This window comes from Cynocephalus volans, chromosome X (genome assembly GCF_027409185.1).
Source record: "Cynocephalus volans isolate mCynVol1 chromosome X, mCynVol1.pri, whole genome shotgun sequence".
NCBI classification, from domain to species: domain Eukaryota; kingdom Metazoa; phylum Chordata; class Mammalia; order Dermoptera; family Cynocephalidae; genus Cynocephalus; species Cynocephalus volans.
In genome coordinates, this window is record NC_084478.1 from 75,297,433 (window position 1) to 75,309,055 (window position 11,623).

The following is an 11,623-nucleotide window of genomic DNA, read 5'->3' on the forward strand; positions in this document are numbered from 1 at the left end:
TAGAAAATCCACCTTATTCCTCCTGTCTAACTAAGACTATGTGACCTTCATCCCACCATTCCTCCCACCCTACAGCCTCTGTAACCACCATTCTACTCTCTCCTATTAATTTGATTGTTTTAGATTCCACATATAAGTGAGATCATGCAGTATTTGTCTTTCTGTGCCTGGTTTATTTCACTTAGCATAATGTTCTCCAGTTACATCCATGTTGTTGAAAATGACAGAATTTTTTTCTTTTTAAAGGATGAATAGTGGGAATATATATTTTAAGGAAATGCAGTTTTATTCCTTCCAGATATTTGCAATGGGCTATTGCAAGTTGGTTTCTCATTTCCTTCTTATCTATGTAAAACTGTCGCATAGTAAAAACCGGTAGGTGGACCATTGTAGGAAATAGATAAAAATGGTTGGTTGGTGTCACTTCAGTTATTTTTGTCACAGACGAAAGCTTCCGAAGGACTCTGACTGGGAATAAGGTATCGGGAGGAAGGAATGGAACCAGTTTGCTTTTCTGTCTTTAAACAACTTCCTGGAACTCCCATCATATTTACTTCATTTATTTTATCTTTCTAAGAAGCTAAGCAAAGGTCAACTTCAGCTCAGCCCCTGTCTAATGATCATAAATTGGAAGTTAATGAGTCTTTCCTGGATAAAACTGCCCTTGTAGACTGAGATGATGACAGTTGATTTGACATGTTTTAGCCAGAGTCATATTATATACTTTTGAAGATTGTTGCAAAATTTCTACCATTCATAAATTGTTGCATGACATTTAAATTCTGCCTCTGCCTTTTACTGGCTGTTTAACTTTAGGTGAATGACATAACTTCTCTTAACCTCAGCTCCTCATCTATCAAATGGGGATAATTACAGTATATCTCATAAGGGTATTGTGAGGATTACATAAGCTAATATATATATATAAAGGGCTTGAAACAGTGTCTGGCACTTAGTAAGCTCACAACACTTGTTCATTATTGTTATTACAGCACAAAATGTATCTATTCATAAGTCCAAGGTCTTTTCCTGGTTTCTCCCAGTACATGTTTGATGTGTTGGTTAGGCCTTTGGGATACTATTATTCTACTACATGTATATATATTCAAAAATAATCTTAGGTTTATATTTGCCTTGTTGCATTAGTAGTCCCTCTATTCACGCAAGCTCACCATGTTCTTTCCTACCTCTGCACTTTTACTCATGTTCTTCCATTTGCATGGAATGCCTTTCTATGACTATTGATCCTATTATCCTCCAAGAATCTTTTAAAATGCTGCCTCTTCTGTGAAGTTCTTAATCCAACTCCATCCCGGACTCTAAAAATCCTAGGCTTGGATATAGAGGGCACTGCATCACCTATACCTTCTCTGGCTTCTCATGTCTCATTGGCCAAGTCCCAAACCCTCAACATAGCATACACGGCCTTCCTCAGTTTGGCCCCTTGCTTAACTTTGCTACCTTGCTCTGTGCTATTCTTTCCTTTGTTCACTCTATTCCAAGCCACAGTAGTCTGCTCATCTTCTTGGACTATGCCACATTATTTACTATCTCAGAGCCTTTACATATGCTGTTTCTTCTGCCTGGAACTGCCTTTCACTCATTATTCACTTGGTTCACTCCTTTTCATTTTTCATTCTCACTTCAAAAGCTATTTCCTCTGAGAAGTTTCCTCGACCTATCTAAGCCTTGTGGATTAGGTTCCCTTGTTATGTGTTCTCTAAGCCCTCCGGGCTTCCCCCTTATTGTCATATTTACTTGTCAGTATTTGTTTAATAGCTATTTTCCACCACACTGTAAATTCCAAGAAGGCAGGCATTTTATGTGTCTTATTCAATTCTGTACCCTGAGTGCCCCCTACCATGCCTGACACTTAGAAAAACACTTGATATATATTTGCTCAGTGAATGTATCTAACCCAGACTAATTGTAGAGATGGAAATATGGAGGCTAGAGAGGGAGAGGAATTTGTTCAGTCACACAGAGAATCAATGGCAGAGAAAAGACTGTAGCTCAGGTTTCCTGACTTGTGGTGCTCAGCTCTTTTTCATCCATGCACCTCCACTGTCATACTCATTCCTTTTATATGCCTGTGTAGAGTCTGGCTCCTGGAGTAGGCTGTGAATTTCCTGAGGTTAGGAACCACATCTTATACCTGTTCTGTCCAATGTGGTAGCCACTAGCCACACATGGCAATTGAATACTGGAAACATGGCTAGTCTAAATTGAGATGTACTCTAAGTGTAAGATACACACTACATTTCAAAGACTGTAAATATCTTATTAATAAATGTTTACACGGTTTGCAGGTTGAAATAACATTTTGGATACACTGGGCTAAATAAATTATTAAATTACTTTTATTTATTTATTAAAATTTTAAAATGTGGCTATTAGATTATTTGTGACTCAAATTATATTTCTATTAGTTTGTAGCATACTTCTGCTCTGTTGAATATTTACTTTTTTTCCCTTGGTGCTGAGAATAGAGCTTTGCAGCCATTTAGTGCTCAACACACTCTTATTGGATAATGTTGAGCTATAGTTGGTGGGTTAATTGCTTCCACTTATCTTGTCAATTTCACTGGCTTTGTGGGGAGCCTAGCAGTGAAACTTCTGTCCCCAGGCCCAGGTGTACAAGAAGTTCTTCAATCCTGGCTTGATGGTCCCCTACACATTGCATCAGCCTTTTGGTTTCCTCTCAGAGGAAGCTCCAGTGCAATCCTATGCACAGTAATCACCAGGGTTGAGGTGGAGTGTGTGGACACTGGCCTCTTGCACAGGAAATTGGCCTTAACTTTGCAATTGTCCCTGGGTCCTCTTATTGAAGGGCTTCCAAAAGGAGGTGGGGGTGAGTTAGCTGGAAGATTAACTCAAAGTAAAGGGGGGCTTCTCAGTTCCTTCATGGAGGTAAGGTAAGCTAAGGAATGTGCGGAACTTGGGCCGTGAAGTCTCCTTCCTTTGCTTATTCACTGACTCCTTCATTTATTCAACACACAGTTCTGGGATAGCTATTTTATTCCTGGTCCTGGGAAGACAGGACTAGGCACAGTCCTTAGTTTGGGCAGTTCTTGGTTTACTGGGAAAGACAAACACATAAGTGCAGTGTGGACAGACTTTTGAGACTAGAGGATGGCAAGGAAGGGGACAACTAATTTTGCTGGTGGTGGTCAGAGAATGCTTTCCAAAGACAGTGAGCATTTTTTTTTTTTTTTTAATCTTTTAACATTCAGCTAAAATCCTACTCTTCTAAGAACCTTTCTAATTACCATCACTCCCTTGCCCCGCATCCTGGAAGAATCATGTCTTTCTTACCTACTCCTCTAAGACATTATATCTTTGTTAAATCACTTGTCACATACTATAGAACGACGTAGTTCATTAGGCGCATGCATATCTCCCTCTCCCCTCTAGCCTGAGAATCCTTCAATATGCTGCGATGATTAAGGCCTATACAGGCTATGCATGATTGTTCAAGGTCACATAGTTAATGAGTTACAGAGCTAGGTCTATAACCCAGGGGCCATGACCTAGGGTCTAAGACCAGGGGTTCTGACTTAGTGTTCTTTCCACTCCACTGTTGACTGAGTAAATGAGTCTACAGTGTAGGACCCCAACACTGCCTGCTTTCTCCCTCTGTCAACTCTCTTTCCTTCTCCCTCATCTCTCTCCACAAGCACAGCCAAGGCAGAGAGCATCCAAAATGGGAGGACTCTGACTTTTGGTTGTTCTTAGCAACAGCTTGGACAGCAGACCTAAAAGAAGAGGACCCTTTGTACTGTTGTTGTAAACTTGGCCCTTCCCAGCATGCATTGTGTTTCTGAGGTAAAGAGGAGCTCCAAGGAGTCCAGTGCCCTTTGCCCTCATTTAGGCCCTCTGCGTAGGTGGTTTGATTTGTGAATCCTTCTGGTTCCTAATGCCCTCTTTCATGGACTTGCTGTGGGACTCAAAATAGACACCGTTAATTACTCCTTTAGGTGAGGACACTGTTTCCAGAAGACCCCTATTAAAAAGCCAGTACAGTACCCTCACTGATAGAGGAGAAAAAAGAAGGAGTGGGTGGCTGAACTTAACCTCTATGATGTGAGGAGGGAGGAGGGGTCCATTCCTAGCAAAGTGCCCAGGGGACCACCCAGCTTCAGTTCCAAGTTTTAGACAAGAAACCAAAAAGAAACAGGAACTGAATCTTTCTAGAAGTCAGATCTGAAGAAACTGGCCTTGAAGCCTAAACCGATAAATTATTCTGGTAGAAGGAAGTTTTCTGCAGAGTTTCTGAGTGCAAGTTAATCCCTATCCCAGGCTGTCCCCAGAGTCTCAGACCCTGCAACCACAAGGAAGCCCACAGTGAGTAAGAAGGAGCAGTGATGGAGGGAGTCATAAAGAAAACAGGGGATGTTTGTGTTGTGAGAGGCCAAGACCATCTAGTCCAAACTGTTGGTTAAATGGGAAACCAAGGCTCACGTAGAAACTGAGCTGGGCCTAGGGCTCCTGGCTCCCCAAATGTGGTTTTCTTCTTGAACTTCAATTCATAAGGTTATATGCAGCTTGAATAAATTATTAACCAGGGCTTGAGTACTGCCAGCACCCTACTTTTGCTAGTATAGGCTGAGGGCTGAGACTTGGGCACAGCAATCATTGCAGGCTATACCAAGTATACTCTGACAGCACTTCAGGAATTGCCCCTTTCAACAGAATTTATAACGGAGGGCACTGCATGATGGGAATCCATCAACTTCCTGGCTGTAAATGGGAACTTCCCAGGAATTATAAACATGAGGCGCTAGGAAACAACTCACTTTCCTCTTGCACCTTTCAGGTCCCCCATTCAGCCTGAAGGTCACAGTTGAACTTAGGGGTCAGGCACTATCTTCTATTTCTCAAAGTCAGCTATTTTCCTCTCTCTTCCTTGTAGCCAATGTGGGAGAGTAGAAAAAGCCTAACATTTGGAGTCGACCTGAGTGCAAACTCTGCCTTCTCTATTCTTTCCTAGCTGGTCACTTTATTTCTATGTGCCTCAGTTTTCTCACCTATAAATAAAGATAATAATACCATATCTAGGAGTTGCTGGGTAAATAAGTTAATACATGTAAAGCACATAATAAGTACTCTAATAAATGATAATTTTTTGCTGTAAGCCCCTTGGATGCCAGAAAGTGACTTATGGTCATAACTGTGTCCCAGGGCCAGCTTCATAGGCATGTGACCTGTGCAGTATTACAGGGCCCCTGCTTAAAAGTACCCTATACTTGGTTTAATATTCTGTTGTCACCATCTTGAAATTCTGAGGTTTTTTTTTTTTTTTTTTAATCCAAGGTGCCCAACTTTTTGCACTGGGCCCTGCAAATTATGTAGCTGTTTTGTGTGCCAAGGAGAGAAGTTGGAGGTAAAATGCGTATTCAAGGACCAGGAGGCATTCTCACAGTGAGAAAACACATCATTTGGAGTTAATAGAAATGGATTCAATTTGCATCTTTGCTACTAACTTTCTTTGTAATATTAGGCATTTCCTTTCATCTCTCAGAGGCTCAGTTTCTCAATTTTGACAATGGAGATTTTCATTAGATAATGTCTCAAGCTCTGACGTTCCAGAATTCCCTCAGTTACTCTGGGAAACCTTCCTGGCGCATGGGCAGAGCCTAGGGCAGCCAAGGGTTTTCTGCTTCCACTCTTTACAACATGGAGAAACAAGTGTCTGTTGGAGGTCAGCTGTGAATGGTTGGGGCATAACAGTGGGGACTATTGCTGCAGTAGCAGACCCTTTCACAACAGCACTGTTTTGTCATTTTGCACCCAGATTTCCGTTGGCTAACCTCAGCCTTATCTTCCTCATTTCTGTTTCCTCTTGAAGACACAAAGGGCCCTTCAAAACACATGACTTCCCTGCTCACAGCATAAAGCCCAGCTCCCTATGGCCTCTGCAGGCTGGCTCAGCACCCGAGAATCTAAATCCCCTTCAAGACCAAGACATTACTCCAGTGACAGGTATGGTAGTCATATGCCCTCTCTTCTTGGATTCCGAAACTGGGGCAGTGTCCATGGCAGCCAAGAGTGGCTTGAAGCCCATCCCATTCTCCTCAGACCCTCCTCAGAGATCCTGGTTCAAGGGTGAGACAAAAGAAGGTTCCCATTGGTCTTCTATCCTGGAGCTTCTAGTGGTTGGGAGAAGGTGGGATAATATCTCTTACCCAAGCAGGATGTTTAGGAGACAGTCACATGGAAGTGGAATGTTCTCTGGACCTAGAGTCAGGGAATCTGAGTAGCAGTCCTGGTTTTATCATTTACCCAATGTGTACCTTTGGGCAAGTCTTTTCTCCAATCCAGAACTCAAGTTTTTGGCCTCTTTTGCAAAGAATAGGAAGAGAAGAATTAGATGGATGCTGTCTAGAAACTTTTAGTTTTCATATTCTTTATTCTGACGGTTGTAAGCCTTCTGTTGAAAAAAAGGATGAAAGTAATGTTTGAATATATGTCTCTGGCTGGTGGTGATCTATACAGCATTCTCTGAGAGGTATGACTCAAAGATGACAGCTTCTTTATTCTCTAGTTCCATCTTTGACTTTTAGCATTTCAGAATTGGAAAGACCCTTAGAGACCACATATATATGGAAGAAACTGAGGTCCAGAGAGAAGAAGAAAGGGTCTAACCCAAGATCACACAGAGAATTGGTGGCAGAGCTGGGTCTGGACTCCCAGGTCAGTGCTCTTTCTGCTCTACCCTATGAGACCTGAGACTCCAAACAGTAGGACCTGCCCTGTAACTGACCCAGTTGGGCTTCCTCATGCTGTGAATAGTCTGGACTTTATAGGCATAGTCCTGAGGAATTTTTATTTTCCTCTACTCTTCTTTCAGAACTTGGTTTACTCTGGATATGCAGAGATCCCCAGATGCCTACTTATAACTCCTTCTCCAGGCCTATCTCTCCAATTTCCTCCATCAAAACTGACTCATCTTTGCATCAATAATACTGGCTTTGTAAAGATTTCCAATAGAGAAATTTGCATATCAGATGGGGATAAATGATGATTTTTCAGGTAGTATAACAGACCAAGAGTAGAGCTTTCAGAATCCCCCAATATCACCCCACATAGGTACCCATCTCTTCTTCCTATGGGTGTGGCCAACTTTTCCCAACTGAATCTGCTTTTCTTATTTACACTCCACTGAAGAGGCATGGACTAGCACATCAAGAGTATAAATGAAATCAGTCTGGTTTCAGCTCAGCCACTGACTCCTTCCTTTGATAATGGGGCAACACAGTCTATACTGCTCTTCAACTTCCAGTGTACTAGGAATCTTTAGCCCTGTTTATACCTCTCTCTAAGGCTTCCTGGGGTGGATGAAGTCAGACAACTTCAGCTTATCCACGTCTTCTTACTGGACCTGGTAGCCAGTGGGGATGATGATAGAAAGAAACCACAGTTCATTTCTTTCTCCCCCGCCACCCTCAACTCAAATTCTGTTAATCTGCTTCCTTTGCTGGTCTCTGCCCACAGCTCCAGGGGCTGAGCCAAGGTGCCCTTGAGTCACTATATGAGAGGCTCTGGAAAGACCACCAATCACTTTACAACAACCCTGCCAGGTAAGTCTTCTTGTCCCCATTTATAGAGAAGACAACTGAAGCTCAAAGAAAGACTTACCCAAGACATGATTGGCTAGTTGGTGCCCAAGACAGCGTTAGAACACAAGTTTGACTGATTATTTCCACTATATCATGTCTGGTGATCATGACTGATGTTTTGACTGCGAGCTATATTTTTGAGTGGCTTAGGTAAAGAGGACAGTGAAGGGATGGAAAAAACAGTTTGTATCTTAGCTTTGAGGTCACTCCCACATCTCAACTTGTAGGGTCATGTCACCCCCTAACATTTAACTAAAAGAGTTGAGGAAAAAAAACACTCTGAGTATTTTTACGCTGAAAGACAAAACTGAATCCCTCTGCCTTGCTTTGACTGGGACAGGGCCTTCCGGCCTCATAGGGCAGTTTTCCATTACTGGTAAACTTAGGATGTTTACCACTTTTCATGCCAGTATTAATAGAGACTGGCTACCTCTTCACAGATCAATTTCCATAGTTGGGAAGGGCAAGAATTTGACACTGGCAACCTGACAATTTTAACAACAGGATCTGGGTGTTGCTAAGAAAATTCTCCTGGGAGTTCCATCTCTGACCCTGCTCCTGGAAGTTTCCTTATTGCCTTGGTGGCTATGGGTTCAAGGGTCTAAAATGCTGCACTTCAAAGGTCCACTGCTTGTTTTTTGCCCTCTTTGTTGGTGTGTACTCCCTTTTCTAGAGGGATATACAGATCACGGAGGTAAAAGGGCAAATAAGGAAAGCTGGAGGGCAAAATGGGTTGGTATAGGGCATAACACTGAACTGTGAACAACTTGTTGTATGATCTACAGCAAGTCTCTTCCCCAATATGAGCCTTTGTTTCCTCATTTATAACCTGAGTGGTTGAGTGTAGATGATCCCTAAGGGCACTTTTACAGCTACTATTCTTGAGTACTTATGGGACAAATGGATTATGTTAGGAAAGGCAGAGCCCATGAGAAATCACCGTCACTTCTCTCCTAGCTCTGCAAAATCAATTGCCTGTAGCTCTTGCTTTCCTTTTTATAGCACAGCCATCTTTTTTTTTTTTTTTTTTTTGAGCATCTTTACGTATCAAATACTGAGCTAAGGGCTTTACATTCATTGTCTAATGTCATTCTCACAATGATCTTATGAGGTAGGTACTATACTTAAAAGCATTTTGTGGATGTGTAAAGCTGGAGCTCAGAGAGGTGAAATTATTTATTTAAGGTTGTCCAGCTAGTTAACGACAGATCTAGGATTCAAGTCCATATTTAACCATTAAAGCCTATGTGCATAACCACAGCACTATGAGAACACAGCTTAGGGGAGTTGGGAAAAAGAGGGAGCAAGGCATAAAGAAGTCTACTAAGGCTTGTGACCCCTAGAAATGCCATAGATACAGGACCCAGGCCTGAGGAGCTTCCAGCTGAGCACTGTGCCTCATCTGAGTCTCAACTGGCTCTTCCCCACTTACCTTCAGGATCCCTCTTCTGGTCAGGAGCCTTATGCCTATTTTGTTCACTTCCTTATTTTGGTGCTTCTGCTGGTCCCTTCAACATTTTCAGTGTCCCTGAGGCTCAGGGTGTGACTTCATAGCTCCTTTTTTTTAAAAATTAGTTATTTTTTAAAAAAAATTAAAAATATTTTAACATTTACTTGTTCTTCTTTCTCTCTCTTTTTCTACAGTGCCACATCTCCCAGAGAGATCTCACCTTTCCACGGGAGCCCCTGGCCTAGCCTCCTGCAGTGCCACGCTCCGTGTATTTGATAAGCTGAGTTGGACACTCCATGTGGTAGAGTGTCAGTTTGTCAAATACCCCAAGTGCGGCACATGCCTAGCAGCTCTGGGCCAGGGCAAATGTGATGTAACAAATAGATTACCAGCTGGATAGAAGAACACTCGCCAAACACCAGCCTTCACAAGTGATTTCCTGTGACTTTAAGGGAACTGAGGCATTGCTTCAGAGGGTGCCAGGGGAAAAGTGAGGCAGCTGTGGGAACTTCAGCCCTAGGTTGTGACTACACAAATTGTGAGAGTACTGAGAGGGCCACAATAATCTTGAAAAGGTATAAGGGGTCCTTATGAAAATGTTCTTTAATTCATTATTCTTTTCTTTCACATTCCCCTTCCAGGGTCTTCCAGCCAAGACACCAGGATTCTCACACAAGCATCATGGCTTACATGAGAAAGAAGAGCTCAGAAACCCACTTTCCTTGCACTCGATTTCATCTTCTAAGCGCTCCTTGACCTTAACTTCCTCTTCCCTTTTCCTCATGCCTTTTCTTCTGGGAATGCCTTTTCTATTTCTCTCTGCCTATTGAATTCTTCTCCATATTTTCTGGCCTATCCAAAGTCCAGCCTCCTCATAAACTTTTGAAAATCAACCTAGATCTTTTTCTTCTTCATTCTCAAAGCACTCCTTGCTTGCATCCTGATATGTGCCCCTTTATCTTCTACCACCCAATAGTACTTCTTGAATTGTTGGTAAACTTTTTCAGGGGATATTCCTGAATTTCCCATTAGATTGTGAACTTCTAGAAGATAAAACAATGTTTCCTTGATTGCTGCCTCCTGTACAACAGCCCAGTATTTTGGTTACAGAAAATACTCAATAAATGTTTATTGATTGATTGACTTTCCACTAGTCCATTAGCTTTGGGTCTTTGAGCCAAGTGCTACCCAGGCTGTAGTAAAAAAAAAAAAAATCAAACTGTGGACAGCACAATGCTTTAGGGTTTATGAGGTAGGAGTCAACATGGTTTTATCCTTCCTGAGAAATAAGGCCAAAGCCTGGAGAAAGAGGACAAATAAGTTTTGGAATTCCTTGGTTATACAGATCCTTTATTGCAGGATCTTTTAGAGCCTTTAATATTCTAATGTTGCACTGGGAATCTCCAAGAGGGAACTATAGAATGAAACATTTCCCATGCCTATCTAATTATGAATGTTTTTTTCTCTGTGAGTCATCTCTTAGGTCTAATGTTCCAAGGAACATAATTTGGGAAAGTGATCTAGAGAAACTTCTTACCTTCCCTCTCTTCTAGAGATCTTCCCCTCTTTTCACTCCTTTTCTTTTCCCTGACGAGCCACCTACCTGACAAGTCTCATGTTATCACTCCATTTTTGCTTAGCCTATCCTGCAGCTTTTGGCTACCTCTGTACCTTAGTAATCCTTTACTGGCTTGCCCTGTATGGAAAGAAAGATGTTCAATTTGGGGGCAAAGAAGATCTCTAAAAGGTTCCTTCTGCAAAGAATACATGCTCTTATGAGTTCACAGGACTGACTTTTGGTCTCTGTTCTACCACTGACTTGATATATATGACTTTAGACAAGTCACACTGTTTCCCTCTGAGCTTCATTTTCTCATATGCAATATGGGAGTGTTAGAATCAATAATCTCTAAGCTCTTTAAGATGAAAAACTCTGAGATATCCTTGGATATCTACAGCTCCTATGGAGGAGAGCAGCCCCTGTATTTGTGGCTCCTTTTACTAGTGGAAATGCAACTAGGATTCTCTCCCCTACCTCAGGAATTCCTTTTTCTAAGGGTAGTAGAAAAAATAATGAAAGTGTTCAAAGGTTGTGAGATTTGGACACAGAGCTGTTTCATGAAGAAAAGAAACCTCAGGGTTTCCACTGAGTGGAGGCTCTGTTTCAGAGGTTTGTAAGCACAGTAAGGAAAAAGAAGTTGCTCCTTTCACCAACTGGGTAAAGCTAGCTCCTGGGGATGAGGAAAATGCTGAGGTTTGGACCATGGACTTGGCAGGTTGGGTGGTGGTAAAGTGGAGGGCTCCTTGTTGTTTACTTTTGTGTGCATTTTGACTTCTGTATTCATTGCAAAAGGGGAGCAGCTCCTGGTGAAAACTGAGCAGAGCTTTGGGCCGCATTGGAACCAGAAGTGGCAACACGGCAGCTTCCACGAAGAGTAAGGAAGTTTGTTTGACATGAATTACATGGGGGAAAGGAAGCAGTGTAGACCTGGCTCAGAACAGGTCTTCACAGGGTAGCCTGATTTAAAAGTGTGTGAATAAGCGTGCGCGCACG